The 13,701-nt window shown below is 47.8% G+C and overlaps 1 protein-coding gene across 2 annotated transcripts in view; it reads right to left on the bottom strand.

Annotated features, from left to right (window-relative positions):
- AHDC1 (AT-hook DNA binding motif containing 1) overlaps positions 1-13,701 on the bottom strand; it is a 363,715-nt gene that overhangs the window by 254,977 nt on the left and 95,037 nt on the right. Inside the window, exon 1 of one of the 2 annotated variants that reach the window (XM_078681931.1) lies at positions 980-1,157. The exons of the other annotated variant lie outside the window; for it this stretch is intronic. The gene's annotated coding sequence lies outside the window, so the exon portion shown is untranslated. Of the gene's footprint in view, positions 1-979; positions 1,158-13,701 lie in introns of those variants that run through there. 2 annotated transcript variants of the gene reach the window in all.

Raw genomic sequence — 13,701 nt, 5'->3', positions numbered from 1 at the left:
AGGTCTTGTGTATCGAGCATAGGTTTTCCCACAAGCCAACCATCAGACGGAGTCGAAAAATTACAAATATATACAAAACTACAACTGGCAAAGCAAAATGCTGTCCCTCCTAAAGGTGTACCAAGCTGTACCAAGTTTAAAGCCTTGGTTTATATGTTCAAGATCAAGGACGGTACAGCTCCTCAATATCTGGTTCATCCCTACCAACCCTCTCATTTGTTACGCTCCTCTACCCAGGGAAAATTCTCGATTCCCAGAGTCAAGCTTACGAGGACTGGAGGGTCGCTCGTTTGCTTACTTGGGTCCATCCCTGTGGAACTCTCTCCCCATAGCACGTCGCAGTGAAACAATATATGCAAATGTTTGTAAACTTTTAAAGACTTGTTTGTTTAATCAGTAATCTTTACTTCTCTGCTGCTTTACGTTTTTTTCAGGCCGGCGCTGGGAAACCCTTGTTGGTTTGCTGTGCACCTTATAAAACCAACCTAACATAACAGTCTAAAGGATTATCACAATGAAATCTTCTACGCCTACTGTTTGAGAGAGGGGGGAAGCAACACCAAAACTCTTGCATACTACTGCAATCTGAAATTCCATGTAACGACACACCCTTCAGCAGGCTTTAATACACAATATTAACAATTCACCCTTAAATGCCTAGTGACTTGAAAAAAAGCCATTTTCACAACAAATATCTCAGGCCTACTGCCTTTAACGTAACTTTACATAAACAGATCCGGCACACAGCCAAGATCACTGGCTTGACACCATAAGCAACAATGTCCTGCTACTCAAGACCACCAACATGTATGAGGGTGACTCCGACGCCCCTCTCTCAATAGTTGTTATGAATTCTGTTTTTTACGTTGACTACAAAATGCCACTCGACAGCTGCGCTATGAGCCAGAGCTCAAAAGGTGTCTATTCAGAAGCATTGCCAGACTAGGTTAAGAAAGCCACAACAAACGGTTTTACTCACCGGTCCTTTTAAGGTATGAATATCCACTACAATCCTTCAATTCAGTAAAACCATCTGCAAATCCGATCTTATTTAAAATATCATCTAATTACATTGTATTTAAAATGCTGTCTATTTCGAGGGCTCCCCTCGCTCGCCTCCGTGCACTGCAACCCCGTCCTCGGAGCCTGCCGTTACTGCTGGGCATGGACTCGTTTCCTCTGGGCCTTTTGGCTTCCGGCGTCACATCCACGAGCGAACTGAATCAGCTGTCAGGCGCAGACAAGGGCGCGCAAGAGAAATAAAACAAACATGAGGACACATGGCTTCCCAGACAACATGCCTTTACGATGTCCTACACCGCCACCAAGAGGCGGAGAGCGGCGCCGCTGCCCTTGGTACCGCGAGGCAGCTCTGCTTGTGTTTTGCAGAAAGCTGCACACTCGTTCCCTGGCAGTAAGTGGTCCACATTCAGATTAGACTTACGTCCAAGAAAGCACCATGACAAAGATAACCCGGCTTCTGTACTCGCTGACCGGTGCAACGGGCACCTTACAAAACTCGCCCATATATAAACGAGCAATTAAAGGGGGGGGGGGCGAGTATCACGAGCAGACTCAAATACTAAATAGAGCCTTTGGGAAACCACAGCCCCTACCTGTATCGACACGCCAGAAACGTAAAGAAGCAACAAAATGATAAAACGGGGTGCTGCCAATAACTGCGATAAGCCACCCTTGGGGGCACTAACAGACCCAGTGTGAGAAAGGGGGATGAGGAAGGAACTTGACAGAAATGTTCACAGAAATGGTATCAAACAAGGGTGGAGCAGGAAAGGCGAGTCAGGGAACCCAGACAGACCTTCGCACCGCTATAAAGACCGGTGACACTAATTCCACCATGTTCTGGTCAGCCATCCCTGGCGCCGTTAATAGGGAAAGCCGGTGCAGCTCCCGCCAACGTCTACCCTCCTGCAGTGTGTACTCACCGGCCCTCGTGAACTATGTAGGCACGCAGTGGCCGAACTAGCTGCGCACGTACAAACTAGCCTGTAGTGTTTATGCACGTGATCCTGAAGCCGGAAGAGCGCTGCAGGCTGCAGCATACGCTGCACGCACCTGCAGACACTCTATGTACAGTAAAATGGCGTTATGGAAAATTTCGTACGCTTGGGACAGGGCAGTCCCACCTCCCGGTGCCCACCTGCCCCGTGCATGCAAAGAGTATGGGTTATGATGCCCATGAAAGGGCTGCAGACAGTATACAAGATGCCCGCCTGCCTTCCTACACTATGTATACCGTCCAGTATATGGCTCTCATGCCACCAAGACAAACCGAATAAATGACTATCGCGGCGTTACGCTGCCTTGAGCAGTCTCGGGGGTGAGGGGTCCGCTTCCTCACACCTCTCTTGAGACAGAGTGCGGCCGGACTCCCCCCAGGACTGCAGCTCCCTGCTTCCTTCCACCTCTCCCCACTGAAGGTACCGAGTGCTGCGGCCCTCCCTGGGCTCTCGGGCCGGGAGATCGGTTACAGCCTGGGGCGGGGCCGGCTCCTCTCATTATGCAGATGGGACACGGTACACCACCGAGGGCCCGAGTCTGCACAGACGCGGGAACGGCTGCATCTGGACGGCGGTGCCCTTCCTTGACCCCGCCAGAGCTGCAGCTGAGATCAGACACCTCCTTCTCCTCCAGATCCAGTTTCTCTGCTGCTGGAGTCCGGGGAGGCAGCGGCTCTCCAGCTCCGCGGGGACAGGGCCCGGCTCGGCACATTCCGGACACATTAACCGGTTCCACCCCGCCTGACCGGGCCAGGGAGCCTCTCCCGGTGGAGGTAGGGCTGAGGCAGTGAGGCCAGCCGGACAGAGAAGCAAGGCCGAGGTTTCCCTCACAGACCCGTAGCAGGGGTGGAGAGGCCGGGCCTGTGGCTTCGATGACAGACCCGGAGCAAGAAGGTAAATTACAGGGCCTCGTCCTCAGATCCGCAGACATGTGGGCACAGGCTTCACTCACTGGCCGTACGCAGGTATGGAGAGTCCAGGGCTGGGGCTTCACTCTCAGACCCGAAGGGCTTCACTCAGACACACCGCAAGTATAGGAAAACCAAAGGCGGAGCTTCGAGCACACACTCGCTGCTGAGATGGACGATACAGGGCTGCTTTGCCCCTCACATGGAAGAATACAGGCGTTAACCTCCACTCATAACCCAGGAGGGGTGGCGAGAACAGGGCGGGGCTTTTCTCGCAGGCCCAGACCTGGGGCTTCAGTAAAACTCACAGCAGTAAGAGACAAGGGCGGAAGCTTCACCCACAGACTAGCATGGTGGAAAGAACAGGGCTGGAGTTTCAACTCTGACCCACAGCACTCCAAGGTTGGCCTTCACTCACACCCGCAGGGGAGAGTCAGGCTGTAGGTTACAGTGCTAGGAGAGCATACACACACACACACACGTGGTCAACGTGGCTTAGAGGACTGCTCTGTCAGACGTGAAGGAAGTGTCTCTTCACTGGGGACTGAGAACAGTGTCGATATTGGACAAACCGAGGACAACAAAAAGGTGATGGATGGTTAGAATGGTAGAATTCGATTGATTGATTGATTGATTGATTGATTGATTGATTCGTCCCTGCCACAGCGCATTGCTGGGCCACATTCCGGTCCATCGATGTTATGCCCTGAATTCTACCTCAGACAGGAATCAGTCATATGCAAATCAGTACTGGTTCTTCTCCAATAGGGACACTAGAGCACGAATTGCCAGGCCGTGGTCTTTTAATCAGGACAAAAGTAAACCTATACTAGTTTCGGCCTAGTTAGGTCTCGTTACTGAGGTACAGCTTGAGGCCAGTGGCACAGTGAGCATGGGACCAATGGCTGGGCATACCATTCATAGGACATGACACTGAGGAATAATGGTTTCAGCACAGCTCTCAATCTTGCCCTGCAGTTCCACTATTAGGACAGCACCACAGTCGGACAGCACCTTCACTTTCCTGGCCTGCAGCGTCAACTGAGTTTCATTTAAAAACACTTCAGCAACCTTCCCTACGGGATATCAAACTACATAAATCAGAAAATAAAACACACATATATTGAAATAACACACTAAACATTTAAATTAAATTCTTCTGCCTTGCAGTGAGTGCTGGAGAGCAGTTTCCATAACTTTGCTCAGCAATGTTAACAGGACACCCATTTCCTAGTCTTGACGTTTCACAAATGGAATAACACAACCATCCTTACAGAACTGCAAATAGTCTTGCCCTGCAGTGTCAGCATCTTAATGACAACAATGCTGCCTGCAGTGCCGGCATTAGGACACCACGAGTCCTCACTTCCTACCCTGTAGTATCAGCAATAGGACCATGCCAGTCACAGCTTGCAGCTTCAGCAACTGAAGGGTCGTGTTGCCATGCTGTATCAACATTATACCACCCCCTACACTACACTGCAGATCAAAACAGTACCTCCTCTAGTCCTCTTCCGCAGAGTCAAGCTGTAGAGACCACCTAGCAGTATCAAAATGCGAGGTGTTCCCTTCGGCCAGGGTGCTGGATATTTAGCCTAAGCGAGAAAGCTCGGCCTCAAAAGTCTTCTACTCTCTTGTGGGGTAAGTCAGTCGAGCAGTCAATACCAGGCTCATGTGAGGTCCTCTGGGATTGAGGCAGACAGAGAAAATCACAACTATACCACACACACAGGAATGATCAGCCTGTAGCATCTTGGAATTAAGGTACAGTAAAAATGATGAAGATAAAGCGTTAACGTCTCTAGGCTTAACAGTTCATGAAAAATTGTATTAGGATTAGGGCCCAGTTTGTCAGTTCACAAGCGGATTCAGGTTTTGTGCCACCGTTTATTTTGATGAAATACTTCTCACAAGAAATAATGAGTTATCTTCATTTGCAAAGGAAAGTGCGTTGACAAGTCGTGGGTCTTGTTTATGCTGTGCAAGCCAAAAACAAATGGCTGGTTTCATCCTACAGTTTCAGCACCATGGATAAATCCAGAGCTCTCCAGAGTACTGAATGGCTTAATATTAAGGTCAATGGAGGTGCCCCAATAGATATGGCAGTTCAATGATACAGGAAGCAGTGTCTGATGAATTCCATGAGCTACTTGCTACTAAACGTCTCCCTAGAGTTACGAAACACCTGCACTGATTGAAGTTTTTTTTCTTCCAAAAATAAGCTTAAATCTAATAAAGTAAAGTTGGTGCATTCAAAATAGTTTGGGCCTCCTACAGAATAATGGCCTATGTTAACTCATGGTTGGGTCAGCCGTCACTATAGGCTACTGGCATGCTCCTTCAACCAGCGTTGCTCAAAAAGATCCAGAGCCACTGAGTTACACGGTTAGACTCCTGTTAAAGATAGGTGACCCCTAAAACACAGAAAGTAAAAATCTCAGTAAATTTTAGTGGAGTTTGAAATTTTAATTCGATTCGTGCTACAAGATGACCTGGCTAGACTTAAGCATGACATACGTCTAGTACTGTACATATTAGTTTTGTGGGACCAGTGGCACTGGGGGAGCTTCTCTTTATTTCAGAATGGTTAATGACTTGTTCAAATGTGAAATAAGAGTTTGTACTCTAAACTCAGACAAGATAAAGTCATACATTGGAATTTTCCCCTCAGTTTATGAGCTGGGCAAGCACCTCTCAAGAGCTAGGTAGTGTAATAGTACATCCCCATTATGGCCAGGTAAATTTTTTACAATACCAAGGCCCAAACCCGATTAAGTGCTCATGCAAGGTTTTACTGACTTAGCGGAGGTCAGGTGGATATCAAAGAGGAGAGTTTCTGCTTACTATAAAGTCATTGATGGTACAAGTAAGCCTTCTCCCGGAGAAGATTTTGCCTGCACACACTGTGGTCTGTTGTCTTGAGTAAGCCCTTCTCCAGCTTTTAGAAAATGGATGGAGGATGCAGAGCAATCCGAGTGGCTTCCTCAAGGTCTCCTTTTGTGTTGATTAGGTTCCCTCACAGTTGTCTGCAGGCAGAAAGAACAGCTTTCCGAAAGCACATCCACTAGCTTGGCCCTAGCAGAGAGACTTGCAGTTTTTGATCTAGTAAACACTATAGGTGAAGTCACTAGAAGTCTTCCAATTCTTATAGTGGACCTCTAACCTCAAGCTTCAGTTCATACCAGTTGGGATGGATTAGTGAAGTAGGTTTATTCAAGTTTTTTGGGCACTGGCCAATCATTTCAAAGGGTATCTTTGCAGTCTTTCTCGAAGTCTTGGGAGCATCTGAGCCAGCACGAGGGGAATTGTTTACTCATGGCATGCAGAAACTAATCACCATTTTCAAGCACACATCCATTTGATAGGTCGTTAGTACATCACACACATTTACTCATCATACTCTTAGGAAAGAAAAAAGATACTAGCTATGGTGCTTATCGGGTTTAACAAGGGAAGGATCTCGCCTTTCTGGTACAACCTCATATAGCTCCATAAACTAGAAAACCACAAGCACCACCCATTAGCCCCTTGTTAAAGCTTTACACCCTGAATGACAATCATATGTGCACCGTTTGGGCCCCCCCTTTCTTCTTGGAGCAGCCTGGAGCCAAGCTGGGCACCACTGGAGCCACTCTTCATGCGACTGCTGTAATCACATGTCACTGAACATATCAAGTTACCATTTTCAAAGCAAAACGGGAAAAAAAACATCACCATGATGGATAGTTGGTGCAAAAAGCTGTGAACCTTTGTCCCCAAAGCAAGCATTCAAATAGCAAATTGTCTGATCCTGCGATGCAATGCCAGCATCAGGACTGCACCAGCTGACTAGCGCACTGTCAGCAATGTAAGCCCACCCTCTTGGGCTGCGCTGCAGTGTTAGCAAGCAGGGCAAGGGAGGTGCTGTTCATCCAATGCTAAGTCAGCACTGCACACACAGCTTCCCGAGTACCTCATTGTGATGACGGCTTTGGCACCTTCAAGTCTGGAAGTGTGATCTCTGTAAGCATGAAAAGAGAAGATTACAGGTAGCTAAGAGCCATCGATCTGATAGCTACTACTGGGACAACGATTCCAAAAAAACCAATGCACCAGGGTCCCTTCTGCAGTCCCGGGCAAAGCGAATTACCTGCAACAATATCTGTCAGCGTGCCTATCCTGGACAGATAGACTCTTTGGATGTACCTCTCACCGTAAGCTAAGGGGGTGATTGGGTCCTTATGGCCACAAACTGTTCTTTTAAAAAGGCTCCATGCTAGAGAGCCTCTGTCAAGCGGTAAGAACACTTCCCTTCGCCTGTGAGCAGTTTACAACATTTGCAGCCTAGGGATGAGCGCTGGGACATGTGAAGTATGCGCAGGCCCTGTATCGCAGACGACAGCAGTGGGGACATGCCTGGGGTTTGTGACTCACTGCAGAGCTATAAACAGACTGCTGTGCACATGCACTTGTACACGCAGGGCGCACATATGCGGCTCGGATTACCAGGCCTGTGCCCACTGGCAGCTGCTCAATAGAGCTTCTCTCGTCTGCCCACATGGCTGGACCTCTCCTCTCGGCTTTGGCAGGCTCCACCCATGCTTTTCATCTGGGAATGCAGTGCTCTGAATCAGGTCTGCGGCATTAACGAGTTAAGCCGTCACATGAAATACAGCTGGACACGTTCCCAAGCATCGGTATACCACCATGCGAACCCCCCTCCCCCCGGCTCTGTGCTACTCGAGGCACACCAGACAGACATATTTGTGGCTTAGCACAGACACAGCTACTCACGGGTCTTTGGGTTTGGCCTTTGGGGAGGTCCTGGCTCTGCAGTGATTTCATGTGTACCAGTGGTGGATAGACTTTGGTCCAGAGACATGGCGACCTGGCGCAGTCAAAAAAGACAACGAAAGCAGCATCTAACAGCACGGCTCGCAGTGTGAACTAGCTGAATGCGTAACACGGTTGCATCTCGAACTGAGCATTTTGGTTTGCAGTCCAAGCACCACGTTTCACACCTAAACAGTGCGTGCAAGCGAGTAGTAATGCAGTGGCCTATTTCATGAATGTACTTTCTCCATGTGATCTGTGCTCTGAGCTACCTTATTATTTAGATTTACTTTACCCCTTGCTCCTCGCAGTGTTGCCAGTGGCAGGCCCACATGGTTTGGTCCCAGTCCACAAGCTCACAGGCCGGCTCAATCAATTTCTCCAATAGCTTCTCTCCTGCGGATAACCACATCTTTTCAATATCTCTCCCTTGCAGATCAGTCCCAAACTCTGCCCACCATATCCTAACTTTGCCAGCAACCTGGTTGTGGTCCTAGCTCACAGCAAGCGAGCCTACAGCGTTCACTGGCGCCTTGCACTACTGCTTCCACCTGATCGAAAAACAGCGCAAATCAGCACTATGATCATACCTGCTTTTCAAATACACCTCTACCCTCGTGAATCCAGCCAGCCTCTCTCAATGTGCTAGAAGCCTCTTTTAAACTTCTTTATTCTGGTATTTAGATCAGTCAACAACCTCGTCTTCTCTTCACCTAGAGCAAGCTGTCTCTGTACACTACTTGTTGACTAATGCTTTGGCTGACCAATGATGCCCAAGAACTGTCCTGGTCACCTTCACAGCATCCCACACAGACCCCCCTCTATTAAGACTAACCTGGACGAGTGCCCTCGTCCCTACACCACTACAGAGAAGGTTACTTGAATAGAGTACATCATAAATAGGATCTCAGTACCCAGAGACATATTATTAGAGGCAGATGACCTAAAATATATCATGATAGATGCCCTCTTTTTAAGACTTATTTTCCTTCCAGTTCTATGTGCTATTTAATGAAACATCTCCACTGTATTTCTGGTCGAAATAAGCACAAATAAATAGAAATACAACTGCTCCTCTTCTGCGTATTTCCTAATGATTCCTTTGCATCTTTCCACACTGTCACACCAAAGCTATAACACTTCTATCTTTAAGTCAGTCGATCTCTCAACCTCCACACATGCCGGGTACCATCCTCTGAGAAGGCTTCTCAGGGACGCACTGTCAGTGATCAAATATCCCTCAAGGAATTTACTGGGTACCCACAGGTCTCTACGTCCCATGCATCAACCACCTTGCTATGCATCCCCCTTCTTACCTTTCCGTTTATGTGTCTATGCCCCATCCCCTTGTGAGTCTCCTGTCCCCATGGCCCATATACCACTGTATTCCCATATCAATGCCTGTGCACAGCTTCCTTTCATCTACTCAATCTTCTCGGGTTCTTCCGGCATCAGTGTTGATTTAAATCCCCTCCAAAAACAGACAAAAACTCCTGGCCCCCCTCCAGGGTCCTCCTCAGCTACTCTACCACACCTTTGCATGTACACTTCTCTGCAAGGTCTGTCTTGCTTTCCACCTCTTTTGAAAAGAGCCTATTGTCCCTCAATTTCTTTGTGCTCACCCCTCCTTAACCTGCGTCCTTTTCCTTTAATGGACAGCTCTGCCAGTACAAATGGGTTAATTGAAGTAGGATACTTTTGGGAGACAGGACTCTGAGAATACGTTTGTATGAGTAAAAAATACTTGAAGAAAGTCAGCTTCATTTCAATTGCAAATTGATTGGCTCTACTCAATGACTGCTGGCTGACTGCACTTCCAGTCAGTCAGCTAGCCGGAAAACAGGCCTACTGACCAAAGCAAGGAGACGAGGCCCAAGCCGTACGCATCCAGACTTTTATTAAAATACAATAACTCGTGCTCTGAAAACAGTTGCCATCTTCCCCAAAGTGATGGACCCCTGAACCGAGTACCAACAGAACTCAAAATGGAGTATTGGTGTTGAAAGTGGGCCACTAGCATTAGGAACAAGAAAGTAAGGGAAGGTAAAGCAGACTGGTTGGGAAGTTCACGCTCGGACGCTGTGGGCCAATAGCATCCCTACTGACAGAGGAATACTAGATTACTGGGGACCAGGAGAGAAATCTCCAGTCTCTCCTGTAAGGGGGAGGGGTCAGACACCATAACAAGATCTGCTAGACATTCTACTCATGGTCAGTCCTCTTTGCCTGATAGACTGATTTTGTAAGGGCCTATCTGACTGCACTGCTGGCCAATCCGATCATGTCCCGGGTTCCTCGAGGCCTGAGGACAACCATAGAAAGGTCTGCCAAGCCGGAGGTGCGGCGGCCGATAGATAGCCCAGGATTGTACAGAGATTTAACCCTATGCGTGCAGACGCCTCGGCGGGGTGCGTGCCTGTGAACGGCCAGGCCCCTCTGCCGTTTTGCCTGTGCGTGCGTCTGAGTTTGTCACAGACTGGTGAGCAAGTTAATCTCGGACTCCTTGACACGTGGAGCAGAATCACGATCCCGTAATGGAATCCATCAGTCTTCCTGTCCAGAGTGAGAACAAACTCCGCGTGCCGTGCCAGCGACCGAGGGAATAACAGCACTGTGGGGAGGCACACCCCGGCCCGGACATGGAGCTCATACTTGCATATCGCCCCCTGTGGAAGAGCAGACAAGCTGATCGGGGCCCGACAGAACATCAGAGGCCCTGAGGTGCTCATGCTACATACTTCTGGGGCAGACTGTGCTCCGCAATCAGGACATGGCATGGCACCCACATTTATGTGACAGGCATGTTCAGCCAAGGATGTAGTTGACTACCTTGCTAGATCAGTTATCAGTATTTAATATCAGTATTTAAAGGGAATGCCTGGCAGGCTTGTAAAATGGCAATCCTCAAGCACTACTGTGCACGGGAGAGCAGTGCGACTTTCAGGAAATGCACTTTAGGTGGCTTGGGGCACTGGTTGGGGGGCACAGAGACCCAGTAGATCAGCGTTATGTCCCAAAAATGGACACCCGTAAGCCATATAGTTGTGAAGGCAAAATTTACTTGAGACTCTATGCCATTTTTTACATTAGAAAATAAACAACTCTCAGGCCGTATTTATTGCAGATCATAGAACAACATTTTAAATTGCAATTTTGATCCACATATTTCTATTTACATATTGCAGGTCACTGTGAAATATCTTGTGGACTTAGCAAGACATTCGATCTCCTACTTTCAAAGAAGTCCCGGTTGACCACCTTACAGGCCCTTTCTGTACAGAATAATTGACTTGGATCGGAGAGAAAACCCCAGGCCCTCCAAAATGTTCTGATACAAAGGGAACTCGCCCACTTCTCTATGGAGGAGTTTGAGAGTTGTTCCCTGCCTAACCACCATGCTGGAGCCAATACAAACAACCCCTAGTGCAAGCATCATCTCCCCAGGGCCATGTCACGGGGTACCTTTATAGGACTACGGCCTATCTGTAGCGCACCTCCCCAGCCCTGCATTATATGGTGCAGCACCACTGCCTCAGCATGAGCCGAAGCTTTTAAAAAAAGCAAATCCATCTTAAATTTACCTCTGCTTTTATTCATGATGCCAGGTGTTTACCTGGTTTGTGGTCAAACACCATATATATATTTATTGTTGGAGGTTGTTCCTAGCCTGGTCCAGCCCACACCGGACTGCTGGGCCATTACGGCAATAGCCCTTGACCCAGAGATGGGCTACTCTTCGTGCATTACTAACCTGATGGGCAGTGCACTGTCAACCACAAAGTGGCACCATCCCAACTGAGTTCTTACAGGGTACAAATGAACATCCTCTTTGATCTGCCGTTGGCAGCTGCGGTCAGATGAACACATCTTCTACCAAGGGATGCTACTTTTAATTGCAAAAAATAGGTTAGAATTTATGCCAACAATCGTGGACAATGTATGATCCCGGGTTTTGGGACTTATGGTTGTAGGGTGCAAAGAGCGAGTCTGGCATGAGAGCAGGATGTTTGAGGGCCCAGGACTATTCCTCGACTGGTACAGAGGACTCGTTCAATTTTTTTAAATGGTGTCGTTGGAGCAGCATGTGTCTTTCGAAATTATTGGTATGAAACAACGAATTTGAACCTCTGGTATGAGTTCTCTTATGTACTTTGGAATATGTAATAAATGTAGATTACTTTTTCCCCAAAAACAGCGAATTTATGTGTTTTTCTTGTGCGGGGTAAGGGGAGGCAATTACTGCTATCCGTAATCCATGGGGAAAAAAAGTCTTTGCCCACGAGGTGGCTGCACAAATCATTGCACGCTCCAAGAAGTTTAAGCGCATTTGATGGTACAATAGGTCTCTGTGAAGCAACATGTTAAACATAACATGAAGGGGATTTAGGTCTTTTAGAGACAGGGGACTGGTGAGTCAATGGAAAGGCAAAATGAAGCAACAGGGTTTATCTTCGATATACAGAGGGACTGAACACATACAACCATACAAGGATTGCTGGGCCTTGAATTACATTTTAAATGGGACAGAGGGGACAGTCAAAAGGGTTGCCTACCCATCAAGGGTTGCCCTTGATGGGTAGGCATTGTTTCTTAGAAGCGACAAGCCAGGAGGCTGGAGATATTCATCTCAGGGGATGAAATGGAATCCTTTTAATGAATTTTCATAGGTACCTACCAATCAGAAGGAGGGTGTTTACATATAGCTCGTTTGCTGTACCTAATAAAACAACTGAAATTAACCTGCCTGAGCAGATCAGATGTCTTATACTGCCTGAACCCCAAACTCTTCTGTTATATATTGAGTCCTATAGAGTCTGACATACCACTTCTTTGATGTAGATAGCAAGCACTAGAGGTTCAGCTGCATTATGCATATGCCAGTCACAGGAGACAAAGGCATTAGACCTTGCTGTAACCTTAGAGGAGGTTTGCTCTTCATATAAGGTATCACAGCTCAGAAGGTGCCCCAGTTTCACCCATACCAAGCGTTCAGGATGGGAGGGAGTGAAGGGAGGTGACTAGCAGCTCTCTCACCTCATATCAGCCGTCTGAAACAGCATCATAATGCCTCAAAGCAGAAAGACGGTCTCATGGAGTAGTGGAAGCCAACAGGAACAACCACACAAAGACATTCAACACCACAGATCATTCAAGTCGTTATAGAGTTACTTGGATCCGCTATTGTATTGGATAAGACATTCATGAACACTGGATGCACGTTACTGTGTATACTAAAGTCAACCATTCCAGATGTGTGACTTTAGAATCAGGAAGGACCATGGGTGGAAGACATCCCTAATGGGAGTAAGGTATAGTATTGGAGCATTTGACACACTCAGATTTTCATAAGATCTTGGGAGCCCTATTGTAGATGTAAGGGCAACACCTAGCACTAGGTTAAGGAACCTTTGGGGCTGGTGCCTGTGATCTACCTATTCTGCACTGGAGGGAAGCCAATGCTGCTGCTGCCTACTCAAGCTACGCATGTGAGAAAAGCTAGATCTGCAATGCTGCCTGTACTGTACGGACTCCGGCTCGTACTTGAACGTCTGCCGATTGCACTGTATGTGTTCAGTGTTTGGGAAACGTGCATTGCTACTGTCTGTGTTGCATGTTTTAAGTGCTATTGTTGCGATGTGGTGTGGTGGGTGGGTGAAAGAGACCTTGAGAGAACGCACGTTTGTGTGCGCGCTTGTCGGAACACTGGGAAAACTCAAGTGCGTGTGGTGTGCGCACGTCAGAGAGAAAGGAAAGAGAAGGGGAAACATTGCACCCCTGTCTATCACAGTCATTTGGCATATCAGTCAATTACTCTTGCGTCAGGTGAAAAAAGAGAGGACAGAGATGCCGCCTCTGCAGACCATCTACACCAGAGGTGCGAAGCCTGCCTCTAGCACCCAGCTGATCCGTGGATATCGGAATGGACAGATCCCTCCTTTCCAGCTCTCCTTTCTTCTGGA

The sequence above is a fragment of the Lissotriton helveticus genome, chromosome 3_1 (genome assembly GCF_964261635.1).
Source record: "Lissotriton helveticus chromosome 3_1, aLisHel1.1, whole genome shotgun sequence".
Classification (NCBI taxonomy): domain Eukaryota; kingdom Metazoa; phylum Chordata; class Amphibia; order Caudata; family Salamandridae; genus Lissotriton; species Lissotriton helveticus.
This window is presented reverse-complemented; position numbering and strand designations above follow the sequence as displayed.